This window comes from Schistocerca americana, chromosome X (genome assembly GCF_021461395.2).
Source record: "Schistocerca americana isolate TAMUIC-IGC-003095 chromosome X, iqSchAmer2.1, whole genome shotgun sequence".
Lineage (NCBI taxonomy): Eukaryota > Metazoa > Arthropoda > Insecta > Orthoptera > Acrididae > Schistocerca > Schistocerca americana.
In genome coordinates, this window is record NC_060130.1 from 818,980,285 (window position 1) to 819,000,848 (window position 20,564).

General features: G+C 40.9%; 1 long non-coding RNA gene across 2 annotated transcripts in view; it reads left to right on the plus strand.

Annotated features, from left to right (window-relative positions):
• Positions 1 to 1,322: 1,322 nt before the first annotated feature.
• LOC124555611 overlaps positions 1,323 to 20,564 on the plus strand; it is a 66,754-nt gene continuing 47,512 nt past the window's right edge. Inside the window, exon 1 of one of the 2 annotated variants that reach the window (XR_006968571.1) lies at positions 1,323 to 1,527. This is a non-coding gene — a long non-coding RNA (uncharacterized LOC124555611). Of the gene's footprint in view, positions 1,528 to 2,122; positions 2,250 to 20,564 lie in introns of those variants that run through there. The other variant, XR_006968570.1, reaches the window with a different exon arrangement.

Here is a 20,564-nt window from a genome sequence, read left to right on the forward strand (position 1 = left end):
AACGTGAGGCACCCTGAATACAAAAATAGATTAAGAAGATTGGAGACCTGACCTGACCTGACCTGACCTGACCTGACCTAACCTAACATAACATAACATAACCCTCTCCTGTAGCAAGGAATCGGAGTGTTACAGTGAGCCTGTCTTCGGAAGATGTAGCAGTTCTTAAGTGAATATTGTGCTTTGTGATATGAGGATACACTTCATTGAGCACATACAGAAATGTATGCGCATCCATTCTTAAGTAATTGATGTACGACTTGACGTCTTCCACTGTAAGCTCACGTAACAAGTTTTGTTGAATGCTTTTATCGTGTCGTCGTAAAACCCACGGCTTCACCCAGATTAAATTACTTTTTCGTTCCATAGATCCGTGCTGAGGAGATCCTCGTGGATGTGGAACATGTCGATTTTTTTAAAGCTGAAATAACAATACTAATTGTATGAATAAATACAATACACCATTTGTTTCTATTAAAAAATTTCTCCAATGGAGTAGAAGGAGTTGGCCAGTATAAGTTTTTCAGGCTCCTTTTAAACTGATCTTTATTTCTAACTAAATTTTTTATGTTTCCTGGCAAATTATTGAAGATGAGTGTTCCTGAGTAAATGGACCCCTTTTTGAACTATAGTAAGTGCTTTTAAGTCCTTGTGCAGATCATTTTTGTTCCTGGTATTGTATGTATGAACTGAGTTGTTTGATGGAAAAAGAGATATATTATTTACGACAAATTTCATTAATGAGTAGATATACTGAGAGGCAGTAGTTAGTATATCCAGTTCTTTGAAGAGGTTTCTGTAGGACATCCGTGAATAATACGTATTACACGCTTTTGGACTCTGAAAACATTTGTTTGACTTCAAGATTTACCCCAAAATATTATCCCATATGACATTACGGAATGAAAGTATGCAAGCTTTTTCATTTTTATGTTGCCTATGTCTGCTAACACTCGAATTGCAAATACAGATTTGTTAAGGCCTTTCAGCAGTTCTGTGGTGTGCTCCTCCCAACTGAATTTATTATCAAGTTGTAATCCCAGGACTTTTAAGACTGTCAACCTCGTATGTATGGTTCCATTTTTCCCCCACTTCTTTTCCGCATGTGCACACAATGCAATTGGGGTACGTACAACTGCTGCGGTTAATAACAATTAACAAGTTGTTGTCAGCCATCTTCAACTTTGACGAAAAATTTTATGACAGTGTAATACCCCTTCTAGCGCTACGTCAAAGATCTTTGTCAAATATATTGGACGGAATATTGGATCACATCTTTGATCAAATCTTTGACAAAGAAATTTGATAGTGTAATACCGGCCTTAGCCCTGCATTTGGCTTGAAGATACTGGTGGCCTGGTACACTTCCCCTAAACTTTCCTGTGACTGATGGCCTACACCTCATCCCAGGCTACTGCCTAGCAGTAGCAGCTTCTTCTTCGTAACATTTTGTATATTCTTAGGGTTTTTCTCCTCCGTTGAAGTGTGCTGCACATTTCCTGCTCCTCGTTCTGCAGAAGGGCTGTGGTGAGTGGCGAAACCAAGTTGAAACAATGTCCAGACATTGTGTGTTTGGGTGGCTACCTCTATTACAGTTGTTGGACGTTGGAAGCTGGGCAGACTGGTAAAAACAATGCTGTCTGCATGTGTCACTATTCCTGCCATTTTGAAAACTTTTTCCGGATAAGCACGCTAACCGGCCACAAATTGCCGGTTACGTTATTCTGAGTTTATTCTCCGGTTAAGCGTTATTCTGGGTTCGTACAACACGTTTCTCGCCCTATTTCAAGAATATAGTTTAACAGGCTGCTTACCGGGGAGTTAGTTGGTTGGTTGCGTGTTCCATTGATCAGTCGCACGGTACGTTAGCCGTTATGATATGGAACGTGTAAAGTGTGCAAGAAATGCACACACCACATATATATGTATGTGTGTGTAATCTTCGACCACCATGGGTCTACTGCACGCTACTGGCGCCATAGCCGCATCTCTGGCATTATGTGTTCTCAAACTGCAGTACGCAAGAGAGATGTTCGTATGGAGATCCTTGCAATCAATATCTTGAAGTTATTCAATGAGATCATGAGATTAGTAAAGTGAGTTTTCCTGAACTCAGTATTGCATGGAAGGTGGTTCTTGTATGTCATGTGGCTGAATTTGAAAATACATTGTGTTGTCATGTTTCTTTGTTGGTTATGTTGTGTGTCACTGTAAGTGTTACTTCAGCACTGTCGGTGTCATGAGTTAAGGTTAGTCACGCCGGCCTGTGGGCTAGTGATTCGGACTATTTTTTTTCCAAATCGAAGTGTTGGACAGCATACTTAGCATACTTTTCGGTAAAAGATAAACGTAACGGCACCCCTCCCCCTTTTTTTTCCTCCTTGCATTTTTTAATATGATGCGGATGTAAACATTAAGTTTCGCTACTGCTTAATTTGTTACCGCTACAAGATTTTCTGCGTTCACGTTTGTTGGCTTCGCCAACCCTCATCCTGATTGTCACCTACCAATCTAACATAGACCTCAGGCTGCGCTACCGATCAGTCTGTCAGCTTCTGTTACGATTTGTGCAGTCACAGTGTAGACATTCAACGATAGAGACATTGAAATCTGCATCCATAGCGTATAGGTTAAGCGTTTAGTAATGTTCCCAAAATTTTTGTTAATACATTTTGCAGACGTTTGTCCTTATTCAGTAAAAACTCGATAATATTCCAAAGTTTATGGTATTTGGCTGTTGAGATTGAACTTTCCATGGCTTCTATGTAAAACTAAGTTGTAGGTGGTAAATACAGATCTCTCGTTTCCGTATAAGCATAGCATAGCCTATATCAATTCAGGCAGGCTAGGAAAAAAATCTTACCTTCATAGTCTCAGATGTTATTTTATGTATCATATGTTAAAATGGACTAATTAAGGAACACCTTTTTTTTCCCCATGTAAATTTCTGCTCAGAGATACAGTGCTCAAAAGATGACACTGCGCATAACATATTGAAGATGCGAATTTTGGAAAAAAATTAGATGTGCTGTATCTATGGAGCAGTTGTAGATGTTTTGTTGGGGTTTATATTTGAAAGATAATTGCTTTATGATTATAAAGAAATCCTCCATTTGAACATACTTGTCAAAGTTCTTTTACTACAGCATTCTCAACTTTTTTATATAATTTATTGGATTTTTCAAAAGTTTCAATCCATAAAGTATTGATTTTTTTCCCCTCTTGATTAGTAAGACATAGTTCTACATTCCCTGAAAAGGAGAGCTTAGACTTTTAGGTTGAACAGAATTTATAAACAATTGAAATTGTTGCTATACATAAAACCTGTTTTATTATCACATAACAGACTCGTAAAAATCAAAACCTAGCCTTATTTTACATAATTTTAGTTTTGAAAGATGAGTAAGAGATCCATTTTTTCATGCATTTTAAATGGTTCCATAATCCAGGTGGAAAGTCCAAAGACTTAAAGGTTTCAGTTTATAGAACTTCTCACAAACCAAACTCCACGCCGTCATGACGTCACTCACCACAACACCCTTACGTCACGGATCAAAGCCGATGCATGGGATCGGACGCTTCTGTTGACCTGAAATTAGCCCGTCAATGAACAAAAAATGTGTTCCACTGTTTCAGTATCTTCCTTTGATATGTAGTGATGCCTTCCTTAAAATCCTCAGCATTCTGAATCACAGCTGTATTTGGTCTTGAAAGATTGTTTTGTAGCATGCTGCTTCAGCAGGCCTCCTACACCATCACAAAACCCCTTCCTGTGACCAGTCGTCAGAAATAATGATCTTCTCAGCCTGTTTGCAGTTGAAGAATTTTTCGAATTGCTCACAAAGCATGTGCTGTCACATCCTGTGCCATCACTTGTCACTGTAACACTTGTGATCTTGTTTTGAAAATATCACTCCTGTAAACATTGAAACCTGGTCATTACTCCAATGATAACCTTGTACTTCTTGTGGGAGAATTAGGCCAGTTCTCAACAAAATCACAGTGAAGCACTAAACATAGTTCTTCAGCCTATACACACCCTTTCACTTCTGCAGTGTTGTTGCAATTTCTTCAGATGCCGGTGTGTTACTGCTTTTACTGACCTTTTACCAAGTTCATCAATGAAACTGTCAAACACAACAGTTTTCTTAATTAGTTTGTTTTTCTGCCTTGTCATATATGTAATTCCTGCAGTTATCTGCTATGTCCTCCAGGCCAAGTGTCTAAAGACAGTCCTCCCTTTCCAGGGGTCACCATATTCTTGAAACAAACAAGTCTCTCGCCTTGTCACAGACTACTAATGACTTCACATGCCCAACCAAGGTGTCACATGTATTGTGCTCCAGTAAGTTCTTCAAAGCTACCACACAAGGGTCGACAGAAGCGTCCGATCCCACGCGTCGGCTTTGACCCGTGACGTAAGGGTGTTGTCGTGTGTGACGTCATGACGGCGCGGAGTTTGGTTTGAGTGTGGCTGTCTCCAGTTCTGTTTTATCTTATTTTATTTACTTTTCTGATCTGTTCGTTCTTTCTCGTGAGATTTATTTTTTAAATTTAAAAACACTTATTACTTACTTAAATTATCTGTTTCCTCGAATTTCTGTTTTAGTTTATTATATTTATCTTTCTGATCTGTTTGTTCTATCTCGTGAGATTTTTTTTTTAAAGACAAAAAACACTAATCAGCTACTGAAGCATCTTTATCTTCTATGGGTTGCAGGGGTTACGACCCCTGGGGAGGTGGGTGGGTATTCATGCATGGCTGTCTTCACTTACACGTTGTAGCTATGCAAGGCGTCCAAATTTGTTTATATTTAGTTTGCCCCCCACCCAAAACACCCCATTTCCCGCGCTTGTCCCGTTAGTGTCATTAGGCTTCTTGTGGAAAGTGTGTGTTTTTGTTTCCGCCATATTTGTGATGTCATGGGTCAAAGCAGATGGGTGGGATCGGACGCTTCCGTATTTCCCCCACACAAAGTTCAAAATTCACGCAGTACATGTATAAACAGACCTCTCTTGGTGGGTGTGGAACTACCCACTTAGGTCGTAGTGCATAAAATTTTGATCTTCCAATATGTGAAGGTGTATAGTTGCTCTTATAAATTGCAGAAGCTTCTTTAATACTGCAAGTCGTGTACCTCTTCACTGTCACAACTTTTTGACCTTCAACTGTTATAGTGCCTTTTTTTGTTGGCACTCTGGTGAGAACAGTCCCATTAATCTTCCACATAAAATGACTGCACTATTTGAACTTGAGCTGCTTCTACAGGATGACTGTAATAGGGATCTGGTCATGCAAAGACTCCTATTAGACTTCACATTTCTTGATTTGTCTACCATGTACTTTGATACTGGTGGAACATGGCTCAAAATTGGTTTCTTTGAAAATGTCTCTGGAGTAATAGTTAAAACTTACACATTTTCATTTTAGGATGCACAATATTCAATAGCTGAATTTTTATTTGTGATAAAATCCTTGCAAGAGTGCTTCGATTCATTTTCTTCTAAGATGGAATTTCTACTTTGATGAGTGTCATACATTTTGCTGTAGTGTATTCATCCATAGCTTTCTTGATGCATAGAGCTTATGACTCGACTTCACTGACCGCAGTTTCTCTGTAGTTTACTAATTCAGAGTATTTAATTCTTCCTCTATTCATGCAAAATCTGCATCATCTACACCATGGAAGGCTTCACCTTGTTCAGATACTATCATTGTTGTTATTATGTCAAAACATTTAGAACATAAGTCATCACTGGAAACATCTTCACTTTGAAACAGAGTCTTCAAATGGTATATAATTCAAAGATGAGAGCAAGTTAGTGCTTGACTATACGGATGCAGCACTAATCTGGACACTTTGTGAATATTTTTGAATAATCCATTCAGGGAGTTACATATATTGCATGGATCAGCCGGTCGATTCCTCACAAAAACACAGAACTCACTCGATGGTCTCAATACAGAAACCTGCAATGAGCAACCACGACAAAGAAACTGACGAGAAACAACAACAAAGAAAGTGAAAAGAAATAACTGTAACAGAGATAATAGAAATCAACATTGCAACAAAGAAATTAGTAAGAGACAACTTCAGAAAAAAAAAAGATTTTTGAAAGTAAAACTTGTCCAACATAAAAATGGAAGCTCTCCTTTACAAAGTTTACAAAGAATATAGTACTACATGGTACCAATCAACAGCAAAAATCTAAATTTTCTGGATTGGAATTTTTGAAAAAACAATTTTTTTCTGTAAATTATAAAAAAATTCGAAAGGTGACAGTAAAAGAACTTTAACAGATATGTCCAAATAGAGGATACCATTGGAATCGTAAAGCAATTCTTTCAAATAAAAAAAAAACTCTAACAAAATATCTAGAACTATTACAGAAATACATTTTAAATTTTTTTTCAGAAATTTGCATCTTAAAAATGGTGTTCGCAGTGTCATCTTTGGAAGCCTGTGTCTCGGGACAGGAATTTTCTTGGAGAAAACAAAAAAATGCATGTTTCCTTCTTACATAAGAGACTGCCTGAAGTGATCTGGATTATGTCTATACAAGAATGATTAATGTCCAGTTAACAAGCCTGTGGATCTCTCTTGCATTGGGATGGGTGCTAGCATTGAAGCTAAACAAATAGTATGTGTATCTTACTGATTGTATGGCAGTAACAAAGTTATGATATTCTTGTGAGAAATGTTGTTCTGGTGGTATTGTACTTCTGACAAAGTATTGTCAGAAAGTATAATGTATAGGTGTAGTCTTCACATCTCTTTCAGAAACAATTTAAGCTGCTAAATTAATCAGTTTTTGCATTTGTAAGTCAGATTGTAGGGGGGGGGGGGGGAGGCCTGTTTATGACAGATTTTCCAGCCAAGAAAAGGGTAAATTGTACGGCAGAAAATAATTTTTGTCTGTTCATTTTGTGTCTTTTTTTTCCAAATTTAACTCAAAGATGAGTGCTCTGCTAGACTATACAGATGCGGCATTAATCTGGACACTTTGTAGAGATTTTTGAATAATCCATTCAGGGAGTTACTTTAATTGAATTGCATTACAATTTATTACAGTTTTCAACAAAAAAAAAACATCATCTCTGCTGTTTAATAAAAGAATTGAACAGAATACTTAGAACCTAATGTTTTAGGATGATAAAAATTGTTTGGTGTGGAAGTAATTGCGGTGTTTATCAAATGTTTTGTGGGATATCTTTCAGATTTAATCACTGTCTCTATTCTGTATGGATATGAGTATTTGAAATGTAGAAGATAATCTGATTTGATCACTTGGACCCTTGAAACAACAATGGCCCTCAGCAGTGCCCTCTTGTTTCTGAAATTTTCAACTTGGATTAAAAGTTATAAATTGGGTTGATGTTGGGACTGTTGCCACATTAGTTCAGTACATTACTGCAAGAGTTAATCATTTCTTATAAATTATAGTGCTGTATATGGCGCACTGTGTTGCTGAAAGGTGCTTTGATTGCTTTCACCTTAAAACAAGCTGGAGTGCAGCAATCTACACTGACTGCCAAGAACAAAATCACAATCAGTTTTATTTTAGTAAATTCTATATTATTATCTCTGTGTTTTATCTTGTATTTATTAAACACACTTTTGTCTGATGGCAGGGGCTTGCAACTCTTTGACGGGTTCGTGCTTGGCTACCACAAGGCCCCAGCCTTTGCAGCATTTTTCCCCTTCCATGCTGCATGTCTATCCTCTTGCTAGTCTTTTTCTCTCCCATGAAGAACATGTCTAGGATGTTTTAGAGAATGTTCTGCATTGTCTGTCGTTGACATAAGAACAGTCTCATCTTTGTTTTTCGCTACCATTTCCTTCCTTCATTACCCCCCTCCTCTTGTTCCTCTGCTTCGGCGTTTGAGGTTCCTCTTTTTTCTTCTTTCTCCTTGTGTGCTCCTGAAGACTAGCCCACATGTCTGCCATGTAACAGGTGACTAGGTAACGCGTAATTCCCAGGCCCTGGTTGACAGGTAGCGTTCGTGCGTTCCCCTCTGATACAGGCCAGCCCCAGGGAGGGGTGATTGCCGGAGCTGCAACCTTCCCAAATTGGCAATTGGTTCCTCTGTTAGGTGTCAGAGAGGTGTGACCTGAGGTGTGAACAATCACCTAAGGCGGGTGCGCCCCCTTGTGAAGGGGGCCCCCAGTTGGAAGGAGCGCACCATTGGAGACACTAGCAATCATGGCGATTTCCTCATGATGAGTCAGTCATCCTCCCACTCAACATCTACTAAACATAAACGTAATGAGGCTAATGATAGACAGACCCTTCCCACTGCACTTACGGTTCCTTGAGGCCTCACATACTGAAGACGGTCAGTCCTTTGCCACGGTAAATCTGTTCATTATTCAGAAAGGTGTTGCTGCAATTGCTGGTCTTGTGAAGTCCTACTCTCGTTTACAGAATGGCACTTTGCTTTTGGAGACCGCTTCAGATTCTCAAGCACAACAACTGCTTGCTGCCTCGTTTCTCCACAGTTACTCTGTTCATGTCGAGGCCCATAGAACTTTGAATTCTTCCCGTGTTGTAATATAGACCAGGCTACTCGACGGTCCAACTGATGCTGAAATCCAATATTACCTCTCTGATCAGGGTGTCACTGTCATCCATCGTGTAATGGAAAAAGATTGATTCCTCCTTAGTGCAACCTCCAATTCGGATTTGAGGTTGTGAAATTGCCATCCCCCCCCCCCCCCCCCCCCCCCCGCCCCCCCCCCCTCGTCCAGCTGTACAACAAGCCATCAAACTTTCACCTCAAGGGGAAAGGCCACCAGCCACATGACTGGTAGTCTGGAAAGGACAGGAGTACTCCCGTGAAGACTTCCTCCATCCCTCCAGCCGAACATCACCCAAGTGTTCCTCTAACCAGAAGGGCTCAAAGAGTCAACCAAAGGCAAACGATCTTCACCTTCACCAGCTCGTATGTCCTTAGACAGTGTCACAACGTGGTACCCTAGTCTGGCCGGTCTCTGTATCGCTGGGTCTCACAACCAACCGTTTTTCAGTGTCTGACTCCACAGACTGTCCGCACACGTATGCCAATGTCTCTGTGGACCCCATGGAGCAGAATCCTCCAGCTTCTGTACCCTGTAGTAGCGACTCTCCATCGGCTGTCACTTGGCGGCCGCTGAGTTGACACCCTTACATTTCTTCCTCCTCATGACTGTCATCCAATGGAACGTTTGGGGCCTTTGGTCCCACAAAGAGGATTTACGGCTGCTTTTAGCATTGCAGGATCCCTTGTACTCTGCCTTCAGGATACGAACTTGCACCCTCATGACCACTTTAAGCTTTCACATTACTTACTGATCCGTTTTGACATTCCCCCTGAGATCAGCATTCTATCTCATGGGGGTGTTAAGCTTCTCATACAGGACGACACTCAGTCAACCCATCTCCCTAACTACCCATCTTCAAGCTGTTTCAGTTCACATTCTCCTTCCCCGCCTGACTTTTTCCATCTGTACCATTTATGTACCTCTGTCATTTGGTCACCAGGGCAGACTTCCTTCAGCTTATTGGGCAGGTACCTCCCCCATTTTTGCTACTCGGTGACTTTAATGTGCATTATCCCCTTTGGGGTTCTCCCAGGGCCTGTCAGAGAGGTGCCCTCTTGGCTGACCTTATCCCTTATCCAACTTAACCTCTTATGCTTTAACAATGGAGCACCCACTTCCCTTTCTGACTCCTCGCACACCAATTCCCATTTGGACTTATCCTTCTGCACTGCCCAGCTTACCTATTGTCTTGAGTGGTCCGTTCTTTCTGACACCTACTTGAGCGACCATTTCCCATGTGCTCTCTCTGTGCGGACTCCTATCCAATCTGCGTGCACACCAAAGTGACAGCTTACTAAGGCTGACTGGCAGCTTTACTCCTCCTTGGCGACCTTCAAAGAAAAAGATTTCCCCAGTTGTGAGGACCAAGTGGATTATGTCACCAATGTTATCCTTACTACTGCAGAACATTCCATTCCTCGCACTTCTTTACCATGTTGTGTCCCTGTCCCTTGGTTGATTGAGACATACCACGAAGCAATTCACACATAGTGACATGCTCTCCGCATTTTTAACCATCGTCCTACGATAGCAAACTGCATTCATTATAAACAGATGCGTGCAAGTGTAGTTGTGTTCTTTGGGATAGTAGAAGAGCTAGCTGGATTTCATTCACTAGATCTTTTAATAGTTCCACCCCTTCCTCTGTCATGTGGGTGAATCTCCAACAGCTCTCTGGGACCAAGATCCATTCCCCCAGTTCCGGCCTCACAGTAGCAGCCGATGTTATCATGGACCCTATTGCTATCTCACACACCCTGGGCTGCCATTTTGTGGCAATTCTGGGCTCTTCCCACTATCACCCTGCCTTCCTCCATCGGAAACGAGTGTAGGAGGCTTGGACGATACCCTCCTCTTCTCGGAATCGCGAGTGCTACAATGCCGCCTTTACTATTAGGGATCTCGATCATGCTTTCAGTTAATCCCAATCCTCTGCCCCAGGGTCAGACGCCATCTGCATTCAAATGTTGCAGCACCTTTCTCTTGCATCTGAGCAGATTGCACATTTCCTGGATGTTGGCATGAAGCCACCGTCATACCCACACCTTAACCCAGTAAGGACATAAACCTTCCTTCTAGCTACTGCCCCATCTTTCTTACCAGCTGCATTTGCAAAGTGATGAAACATGATTCATGCCTTGCTGATGTGGTGGCTCGAGTCTCAAAGTTTACTGATTAATGCACAGTGTGGATTTTGACCGTGGCGTTTTGCGGTTGACCATCTCGTTACTTTGTCTGCCCATGTCATGAATGGTTTCTGTGGAAATCGCAGATTGTGGCCGTTTTTTTCGATTTGGAGAAGGCATATGGCACCTGCCGGAGAAGTGATATCCTCTATATTCCTTACACGTGAGGCTTCTGTGGCTGCCTGTCCTGTTTCCTTCAGGCATTTTTAAAAGATAGTTTTCATGGTGCGTGTGGGTTCTGCCTTGCTGGACACATTTATCCAGGAAATAGGTGCGCCTCAGGTTTCCATCCTGAGTGTCGTCCTCTTTGCTATCGCCATTAACCCTACCATGGCCTGTCTCTCAGTGGGCATCTCCAGCTCCCTTTTTGTTGATTTTGCCACCTATTGCAGTTCTCCATGGACCAGTCTCACTGAGCGGCATCTGCAGTGGTGTCTCGATCGTCTTTACTCCTAGAGCATCGACAATGGCTTTCACTTTTTCACTGACAAAACCATCTGTATTAATTTCTCGTGATGCAAGTGGTTTCTCCTACCACCTTTACATCTTGGGCGTGTTGCCCTTCTGTTTGTTGAAACTGTGAAATTCATTGGGTTCTTGCTCGATAGGGAACTCTTTTGGTCCTCCCGTGTATCTTACGTGGCAGCCTGCTGTACGCAGTTCTTCAATATCCTATGTGTCATCAATGGTACTTCTTGGGGTGCCGATGGAACCAGCCTCCTCCGTTTGTACCAGTCCCTTGTCAGTTGGAAGCTTGACTATGGGTGCTTTGTTTGTGTCTGCTGGAGTCTGCTTTCGCCAGTTATGGCAGCTTAACTACACGCTACCTGCACCTTTCCTGGTGTGGGTGAACCCTTCACCGCCTTGGCTTCGTGAAGCGGCCCATGTTAACCTTGGCCTTCATTCACTTACCAAGGACACTACTCCAGCCTCAGCCTACCGCCTTCAGTTTCACGACTTTCACATGGAACTTCGCGATAATACCTTAGTATACACTGAGGGCTCTCGGACTGACTGTGAGGTCGTGTGTGCCTTTGTCATTGGGACCCATGACTTTCGATATGGGCTTCCGGCACGCTCCTCGGTATTTACAGCTGAGCTCTTCACCCTGTATTAGGCCATGGAAAAGTGTCTGGTGACATAGCCTTTTCAATTGTGTCCTCTGTTCAGACTCACTCAGCACCCTTCAAAGTCTCTGTGCACTGTACACCACCCATCCCTCAGTGCAGGGGTCCACGAAAACTGTCAACTGCTCACTATTGGTAGAGACAGTGTGATGTTTCTGTGGGCTCTTGCTCATGTCGGTCTGCCAGGAAATAAGCCTGCTGACGCTGCTGCCAAAGCTGCTGTCCTAGTACCTCAGCCCGTGATTACCTATGTTCCCTCCAATGTCTGTGTTGCCATCTGTCAGGAGGTGGTGTCCCTTTGGCATTGCCAATGGTCCTTCCTTCACCAGAATAAGCTCTGGCTTATTAAGCCTCTCCCAGTGACTTGCGGGACCTCCTGTCGGCCCACCTGCCAGGAAGAGGTTATTTTAATTCAGCTTCATATTGGGCACTGGCTTTTTAGCCATCATAATTTGCTAAGTGGTGCTACCCCACCAATTTGTTGACATTGCGTCCAAGTTTTAACTGCCTGACACTTCCTGATGGAATGTCCATTTTTCAACCTTTTAAGTTCCCGTTTGGGTTTGCCTTCTGAGTTAGCACCCGTTTTAGCAAATGATGCACGGGCTGTTGACCGCATCTTACTTTTTATCCACCAAAGCCAATGGCGATGGCCGTTTAATTTTTAGTTTTGGACCTCTGTTTCTATATGGTGTATTTTTTAGCTGTTTTTCCACATGCCTGTTTTTAGCTGTCTCCTATTATGTCAGTTGCCACTGTCATATAGTTGTTTTTTAACTTCTCTTTGTCTTTGTGTTCTATAGTTTTGACTTGGGTGCATATCACCCCAGTTGTTTTTGTGCCCTCAAGCAAAACAAAATAAAACAAACCCTGAGATGTACAATATACTACTTTTCACTCTTTAACGCAAAGGGTAAACTTTTTTCAGTCATCACTACTCTCAACCACATTTCCTCGCACAAATACTCTTCTTCCTACTCCTCTGTATTTGCACCAAGGGCTGTGCTTTGTGCTAGGGAGCAAACCTGACTTTGAACTCCCCAGTTTCTCCCCATACCGGCCTGTTTAACTTTGTGAGCCTCTGCCTTGCGTTCCACAAAGTGCTGGACACGCTAATGGGTGAGGACAGCCACTATCCCTTCTTGTATCATTACAGCGAAACTGATTTGTGGCAGCTTTGTGCTAAAGCTCACGTATGCAAGTGTGCAACCTTTATCAGAGTTTTTGAAGAGTTCAGCTGCACAAACGTGTAAAATAAAGTTTTTAAATTACAGTTAAGTGTATTCATTGTTAATAAAAATATATTGAATGAAATTTTCACTCTGCAGTGGAGTGTGCGCTGATATGAAACTTCATGGCAGAGTGAAACCATGTGCTGCGCTGAGACTTGAACTCAGGACCTTTGCCTTTCATGGACAGTTCTCTGCCATCTGAACTACCCAAGCACGACTCACGACCCATCCTCAATTTCAATTCCACCAGTACCAGAAGCTCTCCTGCAGACCAGAGTTAGTCTTGGCCCAGTACATGGTTTTAATCTGGCAGAAAGTTTCAAAAATACATCAAGTGAGGTGGTGCAGTGATGAGCACATTGGACTCGCATTCAAGAGAATGGCGGCTCAAATCCTTATCCAGGCTTAGGGTTTCGTGAGATGCCAGAATGGTTCGTTTGGAAGGACACAGCCAACTTCCTTCCCCATCTTTACCTACTCTGATGGGACCGATGCCCTCACTGTTTGGTCTCTTCCTCCAAATTGACCAACCAACTAACAAAGAGAGCCTGTTTCCTATAAAAAAATAACTACTTAGGATAAGTATTGTAAGCAAAAAATAGAAACATTATTCATTAATTTAGTGTGCCACAAATTACGTAAATTTTAAGATGTTAAAACGAACATTTCAGAAAAATGTCCGGAATTAATGCCACTACTAATAGAATGATTTTATAAATAACTCAGTATGGTTCATACAATAGTGAAATAATGCTAGCTACATGGGGTACATGCAAATAATGCCAGCCCACCAATGGTACTACTGACGTGTTTTTATCAGGGTGTGGAAAAATTGTTTAATGAGATGCACAAAACTGCAATCCAATGAATACTTGTGGAAGTAGAGCTTCTGGGTGCTCAGTGTGAGTACATACACTTCTACATGTAAGTTAATTGCAGGATTACTGTATTTGCTAGAAAAGCTGGGCTGTTTGGTATATGGCCCCAATATGATAAAGATGAGCAATACCCACTAGTGGTAAGTACTTGAAGCAGCTTTCTGGCTATCAGTTCAAAGCAGCTAAGGAAATTCTGTGCTTAGAAGTTATACCCTAAAGATTGTTCTGCTGATCCCTGACTCGTAAGAGAAACTTTCGTTAAAGATGCTGAGTGCTCTAATATCAATTACTGCATTAGCATTATTGTTAATGACATATTGTGATATTAGGATAAATTATCTTCACATTTTGGGCCATAATCTGATAAGCGTTACTGCCTTGTGCTTTTGAAGAAGATTATGGTGGTGTGAAAGTTGTTGTATTCTGGAATCCTTGTTGGAGAGTGGAATGTCTGAATTGTTGGCTAAACTTCACAAAGGACCATCTTACTCTGCACTTGTTCATTATGTGTGCAGATAGATGTTGGCAGTGCTTCTCTGTGTCAAGTTGGAGGCAGCCAATGATATTCTGTGTTCGCTGCATATTGACTTTAATATATACTGTGTAAATGACTGTTTATATTGAAACATATTACTGATTTTTCTGAAATACAGCTCTTGGTTGTGGTGAGAAAATTACACAAATTCCTGAAATTGTGTAGACTTCACTTTCTTCTTTTGCTGCTTACCAGCATTTCTGTTGCTGATACAGGGCACTTACACACTATCTGTGCTAACATATTGTAATACATTAATTGTTTCATCTCAAAGGCGTATGTCTAGTTTGTAGTGGCAGACTGATCCATACAGTAGCCAGAGGTCTGGGTTGGGTGGAAAGTTCAGTTTGGTCACAAATTGATGAAGTCAACAAATGTGAATACTCACTCTAGATCCTGATGACACAGGTCTGTAGCTTAGCTGGAAGTCAGTTAGTGTGGAAACTGATAGTTTCATTTTCTGTTTAGTTGCATCCAGAATCGTGCAGTACATATTGGTATATTGATAACAAACACAAAGATAATGGCAAAGACAGAAAATGGAAACTCGGTATTGAATTGCATTATATATATGCATGTGTATTTACCCCTGCAAACTAATGTTTTTCTTAGAGCATTGTTTGATTGCTCTCTGGCACATAGTGTAAGATTACGGTTACATTAAATGCTTAATATTTTTCGTGCCATGGAAACTAAAATATTCATTACTTTATTGGGTGTTCTACTATCACAGCTTTCAATGACTACTTGCAACAGGCATTACCAACATATACTTAAAAGTTACAATATGGAAGGCAGCTCTAATTTTTTACTGAATTTTGTAAGCTATTCTACTGGGGACCACTGAATTATGCTGATTTTTATTAAACTATGCTTAGTGATAATATGAAACTTGTAAAAGTAAAAGCTTTGATTATAGTTGTATTTGCCGGACAACCATTGAGCAAAGTGGGCTGTTTGGGAATCTCAAATGCACCAGTGGCATCACCCTGTTCAGATACCTAATTTGCTTTTCTCGTGCATTTTCGAGTGCAATTTTGTTATTACGGTATATGAAAGATGTTGAGCTGTTCATTGCAGATACTCGTTGACAAAGTAGTCTGGCTTGTTGTTCTCATCTTCAGTCCAGACTTGTTTGATGTAGTACTCCAGGGTACTCCATCCTGTGCAAGCCTCTTCATCTCCTAGTAACTACTGCAACCTACATCCTCCTTAATCTACTTACTGTATTCATATCTTGGTCTCACTCTGCAGTTTTTACACCCCATGCTACCCTCCACTACTAAATTGGTGATCCCTTGATGGCACGGAACGTGTCTTACCAACCAATCGGTTCTTCTAGTCAGGTTGTACCACAAATTTCTCTTCTCCCCAGTTCTGTTCAGTATCTCCTCATTAGTTAAGTAGTCTACCATTTAATCTCAAACATTCTTCTGTAGACCACAATTCAAAGTCTTCTATTCCTCTCCTTGTCTAAACTTTTTATTTTCCTTGTTTCCCTTCCATACAAATACTTTCAGAAAGGACTTCCTGACGCTTGAATTTGTACTTGATGTTAACAAATTTCTCTTCAGAAATGCTTTTCTTGCCATTGTTGGTCTAAATTTTTTTATCCTCCCTTGTTTGACCATCATCAGTTATTTTGATTCCCAAATTGCAAAACTCGTTTACACTTTTAAGTGTCTCATTGCCTAATCTAATTCCCTCAGCATCACCTGATTTAACTAGACAACATTCCATTATCCTTGTTTTGCTTTTGTTAATGTTCATCTTATACAGGATGTTACAAATAGGTACGGCCAAACTTTCAGGAAACATTCCTCACACACAAATAAAGAAAAGAGTTATGTGGACATGTGTCCGGAAATGCTTAATTTCCGTGTTAGAGATCATTTTAGTTTCGTCAGGATGTACTGTACATCGTCGATTCACCGCCAGTTGGGTGGGCTGGCGAGAATCCGCACGCAATTGCGCAATCACGTCATCAACACCGATTTTCTGTGAACGAACGTTTGGGCAGGCATTGTTGGTGATGTCTTGATTGGGCCCCATGTTCTTCCACCTACGCTCAATGGAGCACATTATCATTATTTCATACGGGATACTCTACCTGTGCTGCTAGAGCATGTGCCTTTACAAATACGACACAACATGTGGTTCATGCATGATGGAGCTCCTGCACATTTCAGTCGAAGTGTTCAGTCGCATCTCAACAACAGATTCGGTGACCGATGGATTGATAGAGGCGGACCAATTCCATGACCTCCACGCTCTCCTGACCTCAACCCTCTTGACTTTCACACAACCCCGGTACCAAATGTAGAGACTCTTCGTGCTTGTATTGTGGACGGCTGTGGTACAATACGCCATTCTCCAGGGCTGCATCAGCGCATCAGGGATTCCATGCGACGGAGGGTGGATGCATGTATCGTCGCAAACGGAGGACATTTTGAACATTTCCTGTAACAAAGTGTTTGAAGTCACACTGGTACGTTCTGTTGCTGTGTGTTTCCATTCCATGATTAAAGTGATTTGAAGAGAAGTAATAAAATGAGCTCTAACATGGAAAGTAAGCGTTTCCGGGCACATGTCCACATAACATATTTTCTTTCTTTGTGTGTGAGGAATGTTTCCTGAAAGTTTGGCCGTACCTTTTTGTAACACCCTGTATACTCTCTTCAAGACACTGTCCATTCCATTCGACTGATCTTCAGAGTGCTCTGCTTTCTCTAATAAAATACATGTCATTGGCAAACCTCAGAGTTCTTACTGCTTCTCCTTGGACCTAAATAACTAGCCAGCTGCTGTGGCCTAGCTGTTCTAGGCACTCAGCCCCGATCCACAATGCTGCTGCGGTCGCAGGTTCGAATCCTGCCTCGGGCATGGATGTGTGTGATGTCCTTAGGTTAGTTAGGTTTAAGTAGTTGTGAGTTTAGGGGACCGATGACCTCAGATGTTAAGTCCCATAGTGCTTAGAGCCATTTGAACCATTATTTTCTCTAACTCTACAAATGCTAGAAATGTAGGTTTGCCTTTCCTTAACCTATTCTTGATGAGGAGTTGTAGGGTCAGTATTGCCTCACATATTCCTACGTTTCTTTGGAATCCAAACTGATCTTCCCAGAGGTTGGCTTCTACCAGTTTTTCCATCCTACTTCTGTAAGGGATTTGTGTTAGTGTTTTAAACTTATTAAACTGATAATTTGGTGATTTTTCACACCTGTCAGCACGTGCTTTTTTTGGAACTGGAATAGTTATATTCTTCTTGAAGTGTGAGGGTATTTCACCTGTCTCTTACATCTTGCTCGCCACATCGAAAACTTTGGTCACAGCTGGCTCTCCCCAGGCTTTCAGTTGCTCTAACGAAATGTTGTCTACTCCTGAGGCATTGTTTAAACTTAAGTCTTTCAGTGCTCTGTCAAATTCTTCATGCAGTATCGTATCTCTCCTCGTCTTCATCCTCTTCCAATTCTGTAATATTGGCCTCAAGTAAATCTGCCTTGTATACACCCTCTATACACTACTTCCTCCTTTCTGCTTAGGACTGGTTTTCTATCTGAGCTCTTCATATTCCTACAGGTGGTCTTTTATCTCCGAAGGTCTCTTCAATTTTCCTGTAGGCAGTATATGCTTCTACATCCTTACATTTGTTCTCCAGCCATTCCTGCTAAGCCATTTTGCTCTTCCTGTCAATCCCATTTTTTAGAAGTTTGTATTGCTCTTCTCCTGCTTCATTCATTGCATGTTTATATTTTCTCCTTTCATCGATTAAATTCAATCACGTGTGTTACCTGAGGATTTCCCCTAGCCCTTGACTTTTTACCTACTTGACCCTCTGCTGCCTTCACTATTTGATCTCTAAGTTACCTATTGTTCTTCTACTGCACTCCTTCCCCTGTGTTCTTGTCAGTCGCTCCCTGAAACACTCCACTACCTCTGGTTCTTTCAGTTTATCCAGGTCCCATGTCCTTAAATTCCTGCTTTTTTGCAGCATCTTCAGTTTTAATCTGCACTTCATAACCAATAATCTGCGGTCACCATTTAACCATACAGTAGAGCTGCATGCCCTCAGGAAAAGTTAGGACTGTAGTTTCCCCTTGCTTTCAACCGTTCGCAGTGCCAGCACAGAAAGGCCAGACCAGTCATCATCCAGCTGATTTGTCGGTGTCTCCTAGTCAGTTCCTTGGCTGTAGTGGAACATGTTTTAGAAGATGGTGATCATGAAATAAAGTTTAGGGAGACAAGCATGCTAGCTAGGACATGGCATTATTATGCAAGTATGTACAGAAAAGCCACAGACATTTATAAATACCACAGTAATTTTAGCAGAAAAGAATGCTTAAAGTTATGTAATATATGGTGGTTGATTTTGTACGCGTGATCAACAGTAATGATGTTAATCAGAAAGAGTTTCATTGTCGAAAGCATGTGAGGAGTGGTGCCGCACTCTGTGTGCTCTACATAAATGGGACCTCAAAGTCCCAGTGGCCAGTTGTTGACTCACCTCAGATGATGTTGCCCTCAGTTGACAATGAAACATCAGGAGGAAGAATTTCTATTGCTCAACCACGACCTCTTACCCAGAAGTTTTAGTTAATGAGAATGCTGGCCATAAGAGCTTTAATTTTTGTATGAGTAAAAACTTTGAAGCGTATTTTCTGATGAGACGGTACTTTCTCACTGCCACCCCTCCTTGAGTAAGTTCTCAACAAGGAGGTTAAAATCGAATCTTTTGTTCTCATGTTTACATTTGTCTGCCAAAGGTGAAGAGTGTTAAAATTACGTTTGTGTAGGCAAAGTGTATGTTGTGTTCACTAAATGGAAGAGTAAGAATGTGTGTGTGTGTGTGTGTGTGTGTGTGTGTGTGTGTGTGTGTGTGTGTGTGTGTGTGTGTGTGTGTTAGTAAAATAAGATTATTCAGCTATCATTAGCAAGTTTCAGGTGCCCATTGCCATAAGAGGAAGAGGAAACAAATTAAGCAAGGATACATGCAGAGTTCAGAAAAACACATTACAGGTGTTTAAATATTTAAAAACAAAAAAATGTGTAATGTGAAGGCACAACTAAAGTGTAAAGATGTATTTAAAGAAGATAGGAAAATATATATTATTTTTATTGTGCAAAAATGAAACAGTGTTAGGTAAGTGGTTTATCGTTTGGTAAACCGAGTACAGTGGAGTGTGCGTAAAATTGGACAGATCCTTCCCAAATTACTGGATAACCATGCTTGCTAGATATACTCACTTAAAAACAGTCATGAGACATATTACATTTACTGGTGGTTTTTAATTTTTAGTCTTAGGAGCTTTTGTAGTAGGGGCATCAAGATCATTTGCTTTCTCCAGAGGGTAGTTGCTAGGTACTTCAATGTGTAGTCATTTTTGCAAGTGCTGCCAACTGCAATTGAAGACCCTCCTGATATAGAGTGGGTCCTGAAGTGACAATAGCTGCTTTTTCACATGTTTTGGCTACAAGATAACAGTGACCATGGAGATGGGGGAAACCAAAAATTTATCAAACAAAGAGCTACAGAGACTGACTGTGCTGTTACAGCTAGATGTTTTAAACCAAAACCAGTGAAAATTGATGTGAGAAGTGGAAAAAGGGAAATAGCTTTACATTCCCTTGTGTAACAAAGAACAATTTTATTTTATTCACATTCAATATTTCACTATGTAATATTTACAAAATTATTTTTAAATTGTTAGTTCACTTTATACATTATCACAGCTTTGCATCCTCTTAATGAAATGATTCAGCACAAATTTCTTTTTAGTGAAACAATTAAAGTAACATGTTCCAGTTCAAAATGTTACAGGTTACATTTTGTGCACTTACTTCCCGTCTAATACCTTCATCATGCCCTTGAGTAAATTTTTGGTACGTGTGCAATTGATGACAGGATTAAGAGAAACATTAAATAACATTTTCTTATGTAACAAGAGAGCACTACTCATTTTTCATCAAAATTGTATTTTGTGATATCTGAAGAAGTAAAACTTAATTTAATCTCAAAAATACATT